The 20181-nt window shown below is 32.6% G+C and overlaps 2 long non-coding RNA genes across 3 annotated transcripts in view; both read left to right on the forward strand.

Moving 5' to 3' along the window:
• Positions 1–17447, forward strand: part of LOC125687746 (uncharacterized) — a 33534-nt gene extending 16087 nt beyond the window's left edge. The window contains exons 11-21 of the long non-coding RNA XR_007374371.1: positions 326–1350; positions 2869–2950; positions 5297–5501; positions 7603–7684; positions 8672–8794; positions 9165–9246; positions 10275–10397; positions 10686–10726; positions 12907–13029; positions 13236–13358; positions 17208–17447. This is a non-coding gene — a long non-coding RNA (uncharacterized LOC125687746). The remainder of the gene's footprint in view (positions 1–325; positions 1351–2868; positions 2951–5296; positions 5502–7602; positions 7685–8671; positions 8795–9164; positions 9247–10274; positions 10398–10685; positions 10727–12906; positions 13030–13235; positions 13359–17207) is intronic.
• A 510-nt stretch (positions 17448–17957) lies between these two features.
• Positions 17958–18915, forward strand: LOC125687747 (uncharacterized). Of its 2 annotated transcripts, none has more exons than XR_007374372.1 (3): positions 17958–18020; positions 18239–18334; positions 18370–18915. It is a non-coding gene; the product is annotated as an uncharacterized LOC125687747 (long non-coding RNA). The 2 variants fall into 2 exon arrangements; XR_007374373.1 differs by having other exon boundaries at positions 18239–18328.
• Positions 18916–20181: the final 1266 nt, after the last annotated feature.

A 20181-nucleotide genomic window follows, 5' to 3' on the forward strand; every position in this document is an offset into this window, starting at 1 on the left:
GAAAAACAGGGATTTCTATGAAAATAAGCGATATTTCGGGAAAAAACAGGGATTTCTACGAAAATAAGCGATATTTCAGGATAAAAACAGGGATTTCTATGAAAATAAGCGATATTTCAGGTTAAAAACAGGGATTTCTATGAAAATAAGCGATATTTAAGGATAAAAACAGGGATTTCTATGAAAATAAGCGACATTTCAGGGGAAAAACAGGGATTTCTATGAAAATAAGCGATATTTCAGGATAAAAACAGGGATTTCTATGAAAATAAGCGATATTTTAGGAAAAAAACAGGGATTTCTATGAAAATAAGCGATATTTCAGGTTAAAAACAGGGATTTCTATGAAAATAAGCGATATTTCAGGATAAAAACAGGGATTTCTATGAAAATAAGCGATATTTCAGGATAAAAACAGGGATTTCTATGAAAATAAGCGATATTTCAGGTTAAAAACAGGGATTTCTATGAAAATAAGCGATATTTCAGGATAAAAACAGGGATTTCTATGAAAATAAGCGATATTTCAGGTTAAAAACAGGGATTTCTATGAAAATAAGTGATATTTAAGGGGAAAAACAGGGATTTCTATGAAAATAAGCGATATTTCAGGATAAAAACAGGGATTTCTATGAAAATAAGCGATATTTCAGGTTAAAAACAGGGATTTCTATGAAAATAAGCGATATTTCAGGGGAAAAACAGGGATTTCTATGAAAATAAGCGATATTTCAGGATAAAAACAGGGATTTCTATGAAAATAAGCGATATTTCAGGATAAAAACAGGGATTTCTATGAAAATAAGCGATATTTAAGGATAAAAACAGGGATTTCTATGAAAATAAGCGATATTTAAGGATAAAAACAGGGATTTCTATGAAAATAAGCGATATTTAAGGTGAAAAACAGGGATTTCTATGAAAATAAGCGATATTTCAGGTTAAAAACAGGGATTTCTATGAAAATAAGCGATATTTCAGGATAAAAACAGGGATTTCTATGAAAATAAGCGATATTTAAGGATAAAAACAGGGATTTCTATGAAAATAAGCGATATTTCAGGATAAAAACAGGGATTTCTATGAAAATAAGCGATATTTCAGGTTAAAAACAGGGATTTCTATGAAAATAAGCGATATTTCAGGTTAAAAACAGGGATTTCTATGAAAATAAGCGATATTTCAGGTTAAAAACAGGGATTTCTATGAAAATAAGCGATATTTCAGGTTAAAAACAGGGATTTCTATGAAAATAAGCGATATTTAAGGGGAAAAACAGGGATTTCTATGAAAATAAGCGATATTTAAGGGGAAAAACAGGGATTTCTATGAAAATAAGCGATATTTAAGGTTAAAAACAGGGATTTCTATGAAAATAAGCGATATTTAAGGTTAAAAACAGGGATTTCTATGAAAATAAGCGATATTTAAGGTTAAAAACAGGGATTTCTATGAAAATAAGCGATATTTAAGGTTAAAAACAGGGATTTCTATGAAAATAAGCGATATTTTAGGGGAAAAAACAGGGATTTCTATGAAAATAAGCGATATTTCAGGATAAAAACAGGGATTTCTATGAAAATAAGCGATATTTAAGGTTAAAAACAGGGATTTCTATGAAAATAAGTGATATTTTAGGGGAAAAACAGGGATTTCTATGAAAATAAGCGATATTTAAGGTTAAAAACAGGGATTTCTATGAAAATAAGCGATATTTCAGGTTAAAAACAGGGATTTCTATGAAAATAAGCGATATTTAAGGATAAAAACAGGGATTTCTATGAAAATAAGCGATATTTAAGGTTAAAAACAGGGATTTCTATGAAAATAAGCGATATTTAAAGGGAAAAACAGGGATTTCTATGAAAATAAGGGATATTTAAGGTTAAAAACAGGGATTTCTATGAAAATAAGCGATATTTAAGGTTAAAAACAGGGATTTCTATGAAAATAAGCGATATTTTAGGATAAAAACAGGGATTTCTATGAAAATAAGCGATATTTAAGGTGAAAAACAGGGATTTCTATGAAAATAAGCGATATTTCAGGATAAAAACAGGGATTTCTATGAAAATAAGCGATATTTCAGGTTAAAAACAGGGATTTCTATGAAAATAAGCGATATTTCAGGTTAAAAACAGGGATTTCTATGAAAATAAGCGATATTTCAGGTTAAAAACAGGGATTTCTATGAAAATAAGCGATATTTAAGGGGAAAAACAGGGATTTCTATGAAAATAAGCGATATTTAAGGATAAAAACAGGGATTTCTATGAAAATAAGCGATATTTCAGGTTAAAAACAGGGATTTCTATGAAAATAAGCGATATTTAAGGGGAAAAACAGGGATTTCTATGAAAATAAGTGATATTTTAGGGGAAAAACAGGGATTTCTATGAAAATAAGCGATATTTAAGGGGAAAAACAGGGATTTCTATGAAAATAAGCGATATTTCAGGATAAAAACAGGGATTTCTAGGAAAATAAGCGATATTTAAGGGGAAAAACAGGGATTTCTATGAAAATAAGCGATATTTCAGGATAAAAACAGGGATTTCTATGAAAATAAGCGATATTTCAGGATAAAAACAGGGATTTCTATGAAAATAAGCGATATTTAAGGTTAAAAACAGGGATTTCTATGAAAATAAGCGATATTTCAGGATAAAAACAGGGATTTCTATGAAAATAAGCGATATTTAAGGATAAAAACAGGGATTTCTATGAAAATAAGCGATATTTCAGGTTAAAAACAGGGATTTCTATGAAAATAAGCGATATTTAAGGGGAAAAACAGGGATTTCTATGAAAATAAGCGATATTTCAGGATAAAAACAGGGATTTCTATGAAAATAAGCGATATTTAAGGTTAAAAACAGGGATTTCTATGAAAATAAGCGATATTTAAGGGGAAAAACAGGGATTTCTATGAAAATAAGCGATATTTCAGGTTAAAAACAGGGATTTCTAGGAAAATAAGCGATATTTAAGGGGAAAAACAGGGATTTCTATGAAAATAAGCGATATTTTAGGGTTAAAAACAGGGATTTCTATGAAAATAAGCGATATTTCAGGATAGAAACAGGGATTTCTATGAAAATAAGCGATATTTCAGGGGAAAAACAGGGATTTCTATGAAAATAAGCGATATTTAAGGTTAAAAACAGGGATTTCTATGAAAATAAGCGATATTTAAGGTTAAAAACAGGGATTTCTATGAAAATAAGCGATATTTCAGGATAAAAACAGGGATTTCTATGAAAATAAGCGATATTTAAGGTTAAAAACAGGGATTTCTATGAAAATAAGCGATATTTCAGGTTAAAAACAGGGATTTCTAGGAAAATAAGCGATATTTAAGGGGAAAAACAGGGATTTCTATGAAAATAAGCAATATTTTAGGGTTAAAAACAGGGATTTCTATGAAAATAAGCGATATTTCAGGATAGAAACAGGGATTTCTATGAAAATATGCGATATTTTAGGGTAAAAACAGGGATTTCTATGAAAATAAGCGATATTTAAGGATAAAAACAGGGATTTCTATGAAAATAAGCGATATTTCAGGTTAAAAACAGGGATTTCTATGAAAATAAGCGATATTTAAGGATAAAAACAGGGATTTCTATGAAAATAAGCGATATTTAAGGATAAAAACAGGGATTTCTATGAAAATAAGCGATATTTAAAGGGAAAAACAGGGATTTCTATGAAAATAAGGGATATTTAAGGTTAAAAACAGGGATTTCTATGAAAATAAGCGATATTTTAGGATAAAAACAGGGATTTCTATGAAAATAAGCGATATTTAAGGTGAAAAACAGGGATTTCTATGAAAATAAGCGATATTTTAGGGGAAAAACAGGGATTTCTATGAAAATAAGAGATATTTAAGGTTAAAAACAGGGATTTCTATGAAAATAAGGGATATTTCAGGTTAAAAACAGGGATTTCTATGAAAATAAGCGATATTTAAGGGGAAAAAACAGGGATTTCTATGAAAATAAGCGATATTTTAGGATAAAAACAGGGATTTCTATGAAAATAAGCGATATTTAAGGTTAAAAACAGGGATTTCTATGAAAATAAGCGATATTTCAGGGGAAAAACAGGGATTTCTATGAAAATAAGCGATATTTAAGGTTAAAAACAGGGATTTCTATGAAAATAAGCGATATTTAAGGATAAAAACAGGGATTTCTATGAAAATAAGCGATATTTCAGGATAAAAACAGGGATTTCTATGAAAATAAGCGATATTTCAGGGGAAAAAACAGGGATTTCTATGAAAATAAGCGATATTTCAGGTTAAAAACAGGGATTTCTATGAAAATAAGCGATATTTCAGGATAAAAACAGGGATTTCTATGAAAATAAGCGATATTTCAGGTTAAAAACAGGGATTTCTATGAAAATAAGCGATATTTCAGGTTAAAAACAGGGATTTCTATGAAAATAAGCGATATTTAAGGGGAAAAAACAGGGATTTCTATGAAAATAAGCAATATTTCAGGTTAAAAACAGGGATTTCTATGAAAATAAGCGATATTTCAGGTTAAAAACAGGGATTTCTATGAAAATAAGCGATATTTAAGGGGAGAAAACAGGGATTTCTATGAAAATAAGCGATATTTCAGGTTAAAAAACAGGGATTTCTATGAAAATAAGCGATATTTCAGGTTAAAAACAGGGATTTCTATGAAAATAAGCGATATTTTAGGGGAAAAACAGGGATTTCTATGAAAATAAGCGATATTTAAGGTTAAAAACAGGGATTTCTATGAAAATAAGCGATATTTAAGGTTAAAAACAGGGATTTCTATGAAAATAAGCGATATTTCAGGTTAAAAACAGGGATTTCTATGAAAATAAGCGATATTTAAGGATAAAAACAGGGATTTCTATGAAAATAAGCGATATTTAAGGTTAAAAACAGGGATTTCTATGAAAATAAGCGATATTTAAAGGGAAAAAACAGGGATTTCTATGAAAATAAGGGATATTTAAGGTTAAAAACAGGGATTTCTATGAAAATAAGCGATATTTAAGGTTAAAAACAGGGATTTCTATGAAAATAAGCGATATTTTAGGATAAAAACAGGGATTTCTATGAAAATAAGCGATATTTAAGGTGAAAAACAGGGATTTCTATGAAAATAAGCGATATTTAAGGTGAAAAACAGGGATTTCTATGAAAATAAGCGATATTTAAGGTGAAAAACAGGGATTTCCATGAAAATAAGCGATATTTCAGGGGAAAAAACAGGGATTTCTATGAAAATAAGCGATATTTCAGGTTAAAAACAGGGATTTCTATGAAAATAAGCGATATTTAAGGTTAAAAACAGGGATTTCTATGAAAATAAGCGATATTTCAGGTTAAAAACAGGGATTTCTATGAAAATAAGCGATATTTCAGGATAAAAACAGGGATTTCTATGAAAATAAGCGATATTTAAGGTGAAAAACAGGGATTTCTATGAAAATAAGCGATATTTCAGGTTAAAAACAGGGATTTCTATGAAAATAAGCGATATTTCAGGATAAAAACAGGGATTTCTATGAAAATAAGCGATATTTAAGGATAAAAACAGGGATTTCTATGAAAATAAGCGATATTTCAGGATAAAAACAGGGATTTCTATGAAAATAAGCGATATTTCAGGTTAAAAACAGGGATTTCTATGAAAATAAGCGATATTTCAGGTTAAAAACAGGGATTTCTATGAAAATAAGCGATATTTCAGGTTAAAAACAGGGATTTCTATGAAAATAAGCGATATTTAAGGATAAAAACAGGGATTTCTATGAAAATAAGCGATATTTAAGGTTAAAAACAGGGATTTCTATGAAAATAAGCGATATTTTAGGGGAAAAACAGGGATTTCTATGAAAATAAGCGATATTTCAGGTTAAAAACAGGGATTTCTATGAAAATAAGCGATATTTCAGGGGAAAAACAGGGATTTCTATGAAAATAAGCGATATTTAAGGGGAAAAAACAGGGATTTCTATGAAAATAAGCGATATTTCAGGTTAAAAACAGGGATTTCTATGAAAATAAGCGATATTTAAGGTTAAAAACAGGGATTTCTATGAAAATAAGCGATATTTAAGGTTAAAAACAGGGATTTCTATGAAAATAAGCGATATTTCAGGGGAAAAACAGGGATTTCTATGAAAATAAGCGATATTTCAGGATAAAAACAGGGATTTCTATGAAAATAAGCGATATTTAAGGATAAAAAACAGGGATTTCTATGAAAATAAGCGATATTTCAGGATAAAAACAGGGATTTCTATGAAAATAAGCGATATTTAAGGGGAAAAAACAGGGATTTCTATGAAAATAAGCGATATTTAAGGTTAAAAACAGGGATTTCTATGAAAATAAGCGATATTTCAGGTTAAAAACAGGGATTTCTATGAAAATAAGCGATATTTCAGGTTAAAAACAGGGATTTCTATGAAAATAAGCGATATTTCAGGGGAAAAAACAGGGATTTCTATGAAAATAAGCGATATTTAAGGTTAAAAACAGGGATTTCTATGAAAATAAGCGATATTTAAGGTTAAAAACAGGGATTTCTATGAAAATAAGCGATATTTAAGGTTAAAAAACAGGGATTTCTATGAAAATAAGCGATATTTAAGGTTAAAAACAGGGATTTCTATGAAAATAAGCGATATTTTAGGGGAAAAAACAGGGATTTCTATGAAAATAAGCGATATTTTAGGGGAAAAAACAGGGATTTCTATGAAAATAAGCGATATTTAAGGTTAAAAACAGGGATTTCTATGAAAATAAGCGATATTTAAGGATAAAAACAGGGATTTCTATGAAAATAAGCGATATTTAAGGTTAAAAACAGGGATTTCTATGAAAATAAGCGATATTTAAAGGGAAAAACAGGGATTTCTATGAAAATAAGGGATATTTAAGGTTAAAAACAGGGATTTCTATGAAAATAAGCGATATTTAAGGTTAAAAACAGGGATTTCTATGAAAATAAGCGATATTTTAGGATAAAAACAGGGATTTCTATGAAAATAAGCGATATTTAAGGTGAAAAACAGGGATTTCTATGAAAATAAGCGATATTTAAGGTGAAAAAACAGGGATTTCTATGAAAATAAGCGATATTTAAGGTTAAAAACAGGGATTTCTATGAAAATAAGGGATATTTCAGGTTAAAAACAGGGATTTCTATGAAAATAAGCGATATTTAAGGGGAAAAAACAGGGATTTCTATGAAAATAAGCGATATTTTAGGATAAAAACAGGGATTTCTATGAAAATAAGCGATATTTAAGGTTTAAAAACAGGGATTTCTATGAAAATAAGCGATATTTCAGGGGAAAAACAGGGATTTCTATGAAAATAAGCGATATTTAAGGTTAAAAACAGGGATTTCTATGAAAATAAGCGATATTTAAGGATAAAAACTGGGATTTCTATGAAAATAAGCGATATTTAAGGTTAAAAACAGGGATTTCTATGAAAATAAGCGATATTTCAGGTTAAAAACAGGGATTTCTATGAAAATAAGCGATATTTCAGGATAAAAACAGGGATTTCTATGAAAATAAGCGATATTTCAGGTTAAAAACAGGGATTTCTATGAAAATAAGCGATATTTAAGGTGAAAAACAGGGATTTCTATGAAAATAAGCGATATTTCAGGTTAAAAACAGGGATTTCTATGAAAATAAGCGATATTTCAGGTTAAAAACAGGGATTTCTATGAAAATAAGCGATATTTCAGGATAAAAACAGGGATTTCTATGAAAATAAGCGATATTTCAGGGGAAAAACAGGGATTTCTATGAAAATAAGCGATATTTCAGGTTAAAAACAGGGATTTCTATGAAAATAAGCGATATTTCAGGATAAAAACAGGGATTTCTATGAAAATAAGCGATATTTCAGGTTAAAAACAGGGATTTCTATGAAAATAAGCGATATTTCAGGTTAAAAACAGGGATTTCTATGAAAATAAGCGATATTTAAGGGGAAAAACAGGGATTTCTATGAAAAATAAGAGATATTTCAGGATAAAAACAGGGATTTCTATGAAAATAAGCGATATTTAAGGTTAAAAACAGGGATTTAAATGAAAATAAGCGATATTTTAGGGGAAAAAACAGGGATTTCTATGAAAATAAGCGATATTTCAGGATAAAAACAGGGATTTCTATGAAAATAAGCGATATTTAAGGGGGAAAAACAGGGATTTCTATGAAAATAAGCGATATTTCAGGTTAAAAACAGGGATTTCTATGAAAATAAGCGATATTTCAGGTTAAAAACAGGGATTTCTATGAAAATAAGCGATATTTAAGGGGAAAAACAGGGATTTCTATGAAAATAAGCGATATTTCGGGAAAAAACAGGGATTTCTACGAAAATAAGCGATATTTCAGGATAAAAACAGGGATTTCTATGAAAATAAGCGATATTTCAGGTTAAAAACAGGGATTTCTATGAAAATAAGCGATATTTAAGGATAAAAACAGGGATTTCTATGAAAATAAGCGACATTTCAGGGGAAAAACAGGGATTTCTATGAAAATAAGCGATATTTCAGGATAAAAACAGGGATTTCTATGAAAATAAGCGATATTTTAGGAAAAAAAACAGGGATTTCTATGAAAATAAGCGATATTTCAGGTTAAAAACAGGGATTTCTATGAAAATAAGCGATATTTCAGGATAAAAACAGGGATTTCTATGAAAATAAGCGATATTTCAGGATAAAAACAGGGATTTCTATGAAAATAAGCGATATTTCAGGTTAAAAACAGGGATTTCTATGAAAATAAGCGATATTTCAGGATAAAAACAGGGATTTCTATGAAAATAAGCGATATTTCAGGTTAAAAACAGGGATTTCTATGAAAATAAGTGATATTTAAGGGGAAAAACAGGGATTTCTATGAAAATAAGCGATATTTCAGGATAAAAACAGGGATTTCTATGAAAATAAGCGATATTTAAGGTTAAAAACAGGGATTTCTATGAAAATAAGCGATATTTCAGGGGAAAAAACAGGGATTTCTATGAAAATAAGCGATATTTAAGGATAAAAACAGGGATTTCTATGAAAATAAGCGATATTTCAGGATAAAAACAGGGATTTCTATGAAAATAAGCGATATTTAAGGATAAAAACAGGGATTTCTATGAAAATAAGCGATATTTCAGGATAAAAACAGGGATTTCTATGAAAATAAGCGATATTTAAGGTGAAAAACAGGGATTTCTATGAAAATAAGCGATATTTCAGGTTAAAAACAGGGATTTCTATGAAAATAAGCGATATTTCAGGATAAAAACAGGGATTTCTATGAAAATAAGCGATATTTAAGGATAAAAACAGGGATTTCTATGAAAATAAGCGATATTTCAGGATAAAAACAGGGATTTCTATGAAAATAAGCGATATTTCAGGTTAAAAACAGGGATTTCTATGAAAATAAGCGATATTTCAGGTTAAAAACAGGGATTTCTATGAAAATAAGCGATATTTCAGGTTAAAAACAGGGATTTCTATGAAAATAAGCGATATTTTAGGGGAAAAACAGGGATTTCTATGAAAATAAGCGATATTTAAGGGGGAAAAACAGGGATTTCTATGAAAATAAGCGATATTTAAGGTTAAAAACAGGGATTTCTATGAAAATAAGCGATATTTAAGGTTAAAAACAGGGATTTCTATGAAAATAAGCGATATTTCAGGGGAAAAAACAGGGATTTCTATGAAAATAAGCGATATTTCAGGATAAAAACAGGGATTTCTATGAAAATAAGCGATATTTTAGGTTAAAAACAGGGATTTCTATGAAAATAAGCGATATTTCAGGTTAAAAACAGGGATTTCTATGAAAATAAGCGATATTTTAGGTTAAAAACAGGGATTTCTATGAAAATAAGCGATATTTAAGGATAAAAACAGGGATTTCTATGAAAATAAGCGATATTTCAGGGGAAAAAACAGGGATTTCTATGAAAATAAGCGATATTTAAGGTTAAAAACAGGGATTTCTATGAAAATAAGCGATATTTCAGGTTAAAAACAGGGATTTCTATGAAAATAAGGGATAGTTTAGGTTAAAAACAGGGATTTCTATGAAAATAAGCGATATTTCAGGTTAAAAACAGGGATTTCTATGAAAATAAGCGATATTTCAGGATAAAAACAGGGATTTCTATGAAAATAAGCGATATTAAAGGATAAAAACAGGGATTTCTATGAAAATAAGCGATATTTAAGGATAAAAACAGGGATTTCTATGAAAATAAGCGATATTTCAGGATAAAAACAGGGATTTCTATGAAAATAAGCGATATTTCAGGATAAAAACAGGGATTTCTATGAAAATAAGCGATATTTAAGGTTGAAAACAGGGATTTCTATGAAAATAAGCGATATTTCAGGGGAAAAAACAGGGATTTCTATGAAAATAAGCGATATTTAAGGTTAAAAACAGGGATTTCTATGAAAATAAGCGATATTTCAGGATAAAAACAGGGATTTCTATGAAAATAAGCGATATTTCAGGTTAAAAACAGGGATTTCTATGAAAATAAGCGATATTTCAGGTTAAAAACAGGGATTTCTATGAAAATAAGCGATATTTCAGGATAAAAACAGGGATTTCTATGAAAATAAGCGATATTTAAGGTTAAAAACAGGGATTTCTATGAAAATAAGCGATATTTAAGGTTAAAAACAGGGATTTCTATGAAAATAAGCGATATTTCAGGATAAAAACAGGGATTTCTATGAAAATAAGCGATATTTCAGGTTAAAAACAGGGATTTCTATGAAAATAAGCGATATTTAAGGATAAAAACAGGGATTTCTATGAAAATAAGCGATATTTCAGGATAAAAACAGGGATTTCTATGAAAATAAGCAATATTTAAGGGGAAAAACAGGGATTTCTATGAAAATAAGCGATATTTCAGGGGAAAAAACAGGGATTTCTATGAAAATAAGCGATATTTCAGGGGAAAAACAGGGATTTCTATGAAAATAAGCGATATTTAAGGTTAAAAACAGGGATTTCTATGAAAATAAGCGATATTTCAGGATAAAAACAGGGATTTCTATGAAAATAAGCGATATTTAAGGATAAAAACAGGGATTTCTATGAAAATAAGTGATATTTAAGGATAAAAACAGGGATTTCTATGAAAATAAGCAATATTTCAGGTTAAAAACAGGGATTTCTATGAAAATAAGCGATATTTAAGGTTAAAAACAGGGATTTCTATGAAAATAAGCGATATTTCAGGTTAAAAACAGGGATTTCTATGAAAATAAGCGATATTTCAGGGGAAAAACAGGGATTTCTATGAAAATAAGCGATATTTCAGGATAAAAACAGGGATTTCTATGAAAATAAGCGATATTTAAGGTTGAAAACAGGGATTTCTATGAAAATAAGCGATATTTAAGGATAAAAACAGGGATTTCTATGAAAATAAGCGATATTTTAGGGGAAAAACAGGGATTTCTATGAAAATAAGCGATATTTAAGGATAAAAACAGGGATTTCTATGAAAATAAGCGATATTTAAGGTTAAAAACAGGGATTTCTATGAAAATAAGCGATATTTTAGGTTAAAAACAGGGATTTCTATGAAAATAAGCGATATTTAAGGATAAAAACAGAGATTTCTATGAAAATAAGCGATATTTCAGGATAAAAACAGGGATTTCTATGAAAATAAGCGATATTTAAGGTTAAAAACAGGGATTTCTATGAAAATAAGCGATATTTAAGGATAAAAACAGGGATTTCTATGAAAATAAGCGATATTTCAGGTTAAAAACAGGGATTTCTATGAAAATAAGCGATATTTAAGGGGAAAAACAGGGATTTCTATGAAAATAAGCGATATTTAAGGGGAAGAAAACAGGGATTTCTATGAAAATAAGCGATATTTAAGGGGAAAAACAGGGATTTCTATGAAAATAAGCGATATTTAAGGGGAAAAACAGGGATTTCTATGAAAATAAGCGATATTTAAGGGGAAGAAACAGGGATTTCTATGAAAATAAGCGATATTTAAGGATAAAAACAGGGATTTCTATGAAAATAAGCGATATTTAAGGATAAAAACAGGGATTTCTATGAAAATAAGCGATATTTAAGGGGGAAAAACAGGGATTTCTATGAAAATAAGCGATATTTCAGGATAAAAACAGGGATTTCTATGAAAATAAGCGATATTTCAGGGGAAAAACAGGGATTTCTATGAAAATAAGCGATATTTAAGGTTAAAAACAGGGATTTCTATGAAAATAAGCGATATTTAAGGATAAAAACAGGGATTTCTATGAAAATAAGCGATATTTCAGGTTAAAAACAGGGATTTCTATGAAAATAAGCGATATTTCAGGTGAAAAACAGGGATTTCTATGAAAATAAGCGATATTTCAGGTTAAAAACAGGGATTTCTATGAAAATAAGCGATATTTCAGGATAAAAACAGGGATTTCTATGAAAATAAGCGATATTTCAGGGGAAAAACAGGGATTTCTATGAAAATAAGCGATATTTAAGGTTAAAAACAGGGATTTCTATGAAAATAAGCGATATTTAAGGATAAAAACAGGGATTTCTATGAAAATAAGCGATATTTCAGGTTAAAAACAGGGATTTCTATGAAAATAAGCGATATTTCAGGTTAAAAACAGGGATTTCTATGAAAATAAGCGATATTTCAGGGGGAAAAACAGGGATTTCTATGAAATAAGCGATATTTCAGGGGAAAAAACAGGGATTTCTATGAAAATAAGCGATATTTCAGGATAAAAACAGGGATTTCTATGAAAATAAGCGATATTTTAGGGGAAAAAACAGGGATTTCTATGAAAATAAGCGATATTTCAGGTTAAAAACAGGGATTTCTATGAAAATAAGCGATATTTCAGGATAAAAACAGGGATTTCTATGAAAATAAGCGATATTTAAGGTTAAAAACAGGGATTTCTATGAAAATAAGCGATATTTAAGGTTAAAAACAGGGATTTCTATGAAAATAAGCGATATTTCAGGATAAAAACAGGGATTTCTATGAAAATAAGCGATATTTCAGGTTAAAAACAGGGATTTCTATGAAAATAAGCGATATTTCAGGTTTAAAAACAGGGATTTCTATGAAAATAAGCGATATTTCAGGATAAAAACAGGGATTTCTATGAAAATAAGCGATATTTAAGGTTAAAAACAGGGATTTCTATGAAAATAAGCGATATTTAAGGTTAAAAACAGGGATTTCTATGAAAATAAGCGATATTTCAGGATAAAAACAGGGATTTCTATGAAAATAAGCGATATTTCAGGTTAAAAACAGGGATTTCTATGAAAATAAGCGATATTTAAGGATAAAAACAGGGATTTAATAAGCGATATTTAAGGATAAAAACAGGGATTTCTATGAAAATAAGCGATATTTCAGGATAAAAACAGGGATTTCTATGAAAATAAGCAATATTTAAGGGGAAAAAACAGGGATTTCTATGAAAATAAGCGATATTTCAGGGGAAAGAAACAGGGATTTCTATGAAAATAAGCGATATTTCAGGGGAAAAACAGGGATTTCTATGAAAATAAGCGATATTTAAGGTTAAAAAACAGGGATTTCTATGAAAATAAGCGATATTTCAGGATAAAAACAGGGGATTTCTATGAAAATAAGCGATATTTAAGGATAAAAACAGGGATTTCTATGAAAATAAGTGATATTTAAGGATAAAAACAGGGATTTCTATGAAAATAAGCAATATTTCAGGTTAAAAACAGGGATTTCTATGAAAATAAGCGATATTTAAGGTTAAAAACAGGGGATTTCTATGAAAATAAGCGATATTTCAGGTTAAAAACAGGGATTTCTATGAAAATAAGCGATATTTCAGGGGGAAAAACAGGGATTTCTATGAAAATAAGCGATATTTCAGGATAAAAACAGGGAATTTCTATGAAAATAAGCGATATTTAAGGTTGAAAACAGGGATTTCTATGAAAATAAGCGATATTTAAGGATAAAAACAGGGATTTCTATGAAAATAAGCGATATTTTAGGGGAAAAAACAGGGATTTCTATGAAAATAAGCGATATTTAAGGATTAAAAACAGGGATTTCTATGAAAATAAGCGATATTTAAGGTTAAAAAACAGGGATTTCTATGAAAATAAGCGATATTTTAGGTTAATAAAAACAGGGATTTCTATGAAAATAAGCGATATTTAAGGATAAAAACAGAGATTTCTATGAAAATAAGCGATATTTCAGGATAAAAACAGGGATTTCTATGAAAATAAGCGATATTTAAGGTTAAAAACAGGGATTTCTATGAAAATAAGCGATATTTCAGGTTAAAACAGGGATTTCTATGAAAATAAGCGATATTTAAGGGGGAAAAACAGGGATTTCTATGAAAATAAGCGATATTTAAGGGGGAAAAAAACAGGGATTTCTATGAAAATAAGCGATATTTAAGGGGAAAAAAACAGGGATTTCTATGAAAATAAGCGATATTTAAGGGGAAAAAACAGGGATTTCTATGAAAATAAGCGATATTTAAGGGGAAGAAAAACAGGGATTTCTATGAAAATAAGCGATATTTCAGGATAAAAAACAGGGATTTCTATGAAAATAAGCGATATTTCAGGGGAAAAACAGGGATTTCTATGAAAATAAGCGATATTTAAGGGTTAAAAACAGGGGATTTCTATGAAAATAAGCGATATTTAAGGATAAAAACAGGGATTTCTATGAAAATAAGCGATATTTCAGGTTAAAAACAGGGATTTCTATGAAAATAAGCGATATTTCAGGTGAAAAACAGGGATTTCTATGAAAATAAGCGATATTTCAGGTTTAAAAACAGGGATTTCTATGAAAATAAGCGATATTTCAGGATAAAAACAGGGGATTTTCTATGAAAATAAGCGATATTTCAGGGGAAAAACAGGGATTTCTATGAAATAAGCGATATTTAAGGTTAAAAAACAGGGATTTCTATGAAAATAAGCGATATTTAAGGATAAAAAACAGGGATTTCTATGAAAATAAGCGATATTTCAGGTTAAAAACAGGGATTTCTATGAAAATAAGCGATATTTCAGGTTAAAAACAGGGATTTCTATGAAAATAAGCGATATTTCAGGGGAAAAACAGGGATTTCTATGAAAATAAGCGATATTTCAGGGGAAGAAAACAGGGATTTCTATGAAAATAAGCGATATTTCAGGATAAAAACAGGGATTTCTATGAAAATAAGCGATATTTTAGGGGAAAAACAGGGATTTCTATGAAAATAAGCGATATTTCAGGTTAAAAACAGGGATTTCTATGAAAATAAGCGATATTTCAGGGAAAAAACAGGGATTTCTATGAAAATAAGCGATATTTAAGGGGGAAAAAACAGGGATTTCTATGAAAATAAGCGATATTTCAGGGGAAAAACAGGGGATTTCTATGAAAATAAGCGATATTTAAGGTTTAAAAACAGGGATTTCTATGAAAATAAGCGATATTTCAGGATAAAAACAGGGATTTCTATGAAAATAAGCGATATTTAAGGATAAAAACAGGGATTTCTATGAAAATAAGCGATATTTAAGGATAAAAAACAGGGATTTCTATGAAAATAAGCGATATTTCAGGGGAAAAAACAGGGATTTCTATGAAAATAAGCGATATTTAAGGTTAAAAACAGGGATTTCTATGAAAATAAGCGATATTTTAGGATAAAAACAGGGATTTCTATGAAAATAAGCGATATTTAAGGATAAAAACAGGGATTTCTATGAAAATAAGCGATATTTCAGGGGAAAAACAGGGATTTCTATGAAAATAAGCGATATTTAAGGTTAAAAACAGGGATTTCTATGAAAATAAGCGATATTTCAGGTTAAAAACAGGGATTTCTATGAAAATAAGCGATATTTAAGGATAAAAACAGGGATTTCTATGAAAATAAGCGATATTTAAGGGGAAAAAACAGGGATTTCTATGAAAATAAGCGATATATTCAGGTTAAAAACAGGGATTTCTATGAAAATAAGCGATATTTAAGGTTTAAAAACAGGGATTTCTATGAAAATAAGCGATATTTTAGGGGGAAAAACAGGGATTTCTATGAAAATAAGCGATATTTAAGGTTAAAAACAGGGATTTCTATGAAAATAAGCGATATTTTAGGATAAAAACAGGGATTTCTATGAAAATAAGCGATATTTAAGGGGAAAAACAGGGATTTCTATGAAAATAAGCGATATTTCAGGATAAAAACAGGGATTTCTATGAAAATAAGCGATATTTAAGGATAAAAACAGGGATTTCTATGAAAATAAGCGATATTTCAGGGGGAAAAACAGGGATTTCTATGAAATAAGCGATATTTAAGGATAAAAACAGGGATTTCTATGAAAATAAGCGATATTTCAGGTTAAAAACAGGGATTTCTATGAAAATAAGCGATATTTAAGGATAAAAACAGGGATTTCTATGAAAATAAGCGATATTTAAGGGAAAAACAGGGATTTCTATGAAAATAAGCGATATTTCAGGTTAAAAACAGGGATTTCTATGAAAATAAGCGATATTTAAGGTTAAAAACAGGGATTTCTATGAAAATAAGCGATATTTAAGGATAAAAACAGGGATTTCTATGAAAATAAGCGATATTTAAGGATAAAAACAGGGATTTCTATGAAAATAAGCGATATTTCAGGATAAAAACAGGGATTTCTATGAAAATAAGCGATATTTAAGGATAAAAACAGGGATTTCTATGAAAATAAGCGATATTTCAGGTGAAAAAACAGGGATTTCTATGAAAATAAGCGATATTTCAGGATAAAAACAGGATTTCTATGAAAATAAGCGATATTTCAGGGGAAAAAACAGGGATTTCTATGAAAATAAGTGATATTTAAGGTTAAAAACAGGGATTTCTATGAAAATAAGCGATATTTCAGGGGAAAAAACAGGGATTTCTATGAAAATAAGCGATATTTAAGGTTAAAAACAGGGATTTCTATGAAAATAAGTGATATTTAAGGTTAAAAACAGGGATTTCTATGAAAATAAGCGATATTTAAGGATAAAAACAGGGATTTCTATGAAAATAAGCGATATTTCAGGATAAAAACAGGGATTTCTATGAAAATAAGCGATATTTCAGGATAAAAACAGGGATTTCTATGAAAATAAGCGATATTTAAGGTTAAAAACAGGGATTTCTATGAAAATAAGCGATATTTCAGGGGAAAAACAGGGATTTCTATGAAAATAAGCGATATTTAAGGATAAAAACAGGGATTTCTATGAAAATAAGCGATATTTCAGGATAAAAACAGGGATTTCTATGAAAATAAGTGATATTTAAGGTTAAAAACAGGGATTTCTATGAAAATAAGCGATATTTCAGGATAAAAAACAGGGATTTCTATGAAAATAAGCGATATTTAAGGATAAAAACAGGGATTTCTATGAAAATAAGCGATATTTCAGGGGGAAAGAAAAAACAGGGATTTCTATGAAAATAAGCGATATTTCAGGTTTAAAAACAGGGATTTCTATGAAAATAAGCGATATTTAAGGATAAAAACAGGGATTTCTATGAAAATAAGCGATATTTCAGGTTAAAAACAGGGATTTCTATGAAAATAAGCGATATTTCAGGGAAAAACAGGGATTTCTATGAAAATAAGCAATATTTAAGGGGAAAAACAGGGATTTCTATGAAAATAAGGGTCAGGGTTAGGGTTAGGGTTAGGGTAGCGTTAGGGGTAGGGTTAGGGTTAGGGTTAAGGTTAGGGTTAGGGTTAGGGTTAGGGTTAGGGTTAGGGGGGGGAAGGGTTAGGGTTAGGGTTAGGGTTAGGGTTAGGGTTAGGGTTAGGGTTAGGGTTAGGGTTAGGGTAGGGTTAGGGTTAGGGTTAGGGGTAGGGTTAGGGTTAGGGTCAGGGTTAGGGTTAGGGTTAGGGTTAGGGTTAGGGTAGGGTTAGGGTTAGGGTTAAGGTTAAGGTTAAGGTTAGGTTTAGGGTAGGGTTAGGGTTAGGGTAGGGTTAGGGTTAGGGTTAGGGTTAGGGTTAGGGTTAGGGTTAGGGTTAGGGTTAGGGTAGGGTTAGGGGTAGGGTTAGGGTTAGGGTTAGGGTTAGGGTTAGGGTTAGGGTTAGGGTAGGGTTTGGGGTTAGGGTTAAGGTTAAGGTTAAGGTTAGGGTTAGGGTTAGTGTTAGGGTTAGGGTCAGGGTTAGGGTTAGGGTTAGGGTTAGGGTTAGGGTTAGGGTTAGGGTTAGGGTTAGGGTTAGGGTTAGGGTTAGGGTTAGTGTTAGTGTTAGGGTTAGGTTAGGGTTAGGGTCAGGGTTAGGGTTAGGGTTAGGGTTAGGGTTAGGGTTAGGGTTAAGGTTAGGGTTAGGGTTAGTGTAGGGTTAGGGTTAGGGTTAAGGTTAGGGTTAGGGTTAGGGTTAGGGTTAGGGTTAAGGTTAGGGTTAAGGTTAGGGTTAGGGTTAGGGTTAGGGTTAGGGTTAGGGGGGGGAACGTAGCAAATCCAAATGAAAGGAGCTCCTATATGAGGTTGGGGGGCTGATGGGGGGGCTGGGGGGGGTCTTTTTACCTTCCGGTGACGTGGTGGCCCCCCCACCCCTGAGGTGACGCAGGAAGTTCCGGGCGTTGGGGGGCAGGAGGCGATGGGGACGGGGGCGCACGGTGGCGCTGAGGCGGATGGGGGTGAGCAGTTTGACCAGCATGATGTCGTTGTCTTTGGTGGTGGGGGTCGTAATGCGGGTGGGGGGAAAAGCTGCTGCACCATCTTCCTCTCCTCCCCTTCTTCCCTGGTGAAAAGGTTGTGCTTCCCAAGGCGGATGGTGGTGACCCTGAGGGGGGGGGGCAAAGAGGGGGGGGGGCAAAGAGGGGGGGGAATGAGGGGGTTTTGGGGGTCATTGGGGGGTATTGGGGGCGTTTGGGGGGAAATGAGGGGGTTGGGGGGGCATTGGGGGGGTATTGGGGGGGTTTTGGGAGGGTATTGGGGGGGTATTGGGGGGGTTTGGGGGGGGTATTCGGGGGCTTGGGGGGAAATGAGGGGGGTTGGGGGGGTCATTGGGGGGGCATTGAGTGGGTTTGGGGGGGGTATTGGGGGTATTGGGGGGGAAAGGAGGGGGGTTGGGGGGTCATTGGGAGTCATTGGGGGCTCATTGGGGGGGGATTGGGGGGTATTGGGGGGAAATGAGGGGGTTGGGGGGGTATTGGGGGGGTCATTGGAGGGGTATTGGGAGGGTATGGAGGGGTTGCGGGGTCATTGGGGGGAAATGAGGGGGTTGGGGGGGTCAATGAGGGGGGAATTGAGGGAGGTATTGGGGGAAAATGAAGGAGTTGGGGAGTCACTGGGGGGGTATTGGGGGCTATTGGGGGGTTTGGGGGGGTATTGGGGGGAAATGAGGGGGTATGGGGGTCATTGGGGGCTCATTGGGGGTTATTGGGGGTCATTAGGGGGTTATTTGAGGGTCATTGGCGGGGTTTGGGGGGGCATTGGGGGGGTATTGGGGGGAAATGAGGGGGTTGGGGGGTCATTGAGGGGGGTATTGGGGGGAAATGAGGGGGTTGGGGTTCAATGAGGGAGGTTTGGGGGGGATTGGGGGGTGTTGGGAGGGCTTAGGGAGCATTGGGGGGGTATTGGGGGGATTTGGGGGGAAATGAGGGGGTTTGAGGGGGTATTGGGGGTCATTGGAGGGGTATTGGGAGGGTATGGGGGGGTTGGGGGGTCATTGGGGGGAAATGAGGGGGTTGGGGGGTCATTGAGGGGGGTATTGGGGGGAAATGAAGGAGTTGGGGGGTCATTGGGGGGGTATTGGGGGCTATTGAGGAGGTTGGGGGGCTGCTGGGGGGAAATGAGGGGGTCGGGGGGTCATTGAGGGCTCATTGGGGGGTCATTGGGGAGGGTTATTGGGGGTCATTGGGGGGGGTTTGGGCGGGCTGGGGGGTCATTGGGGGGGTTGGGGTGGTTTGGGGGGAAATGAGGGGGTTGGGGGGCATTGAGGGCGGTATTGGGACGGGGTTGGGGAGAAATGAGGGGGTTGGGGGGCCAGTTGGGGGCTCATTGGGGGGGTCATTGGGGGGAAATGAGGGGATAGTGGGGTCATTGTGGGGTCATTGTGAGGGTA

The sequence above is a fragment of the Lagopus muta genome, unplaced genomic scaffold (genome assembly GCF_023343835.1).
Source record: "Lagopus muta isolate bLagMut1 unplaced genomic scaffold, bLagMut1 primary scaffold_185, whole genome shotgun sequence".
NCBI lineage: Eukaryota > Metazoa > Chordata > Aves > Galliformes > Phasianidae > Lagopus > Lagopus muta.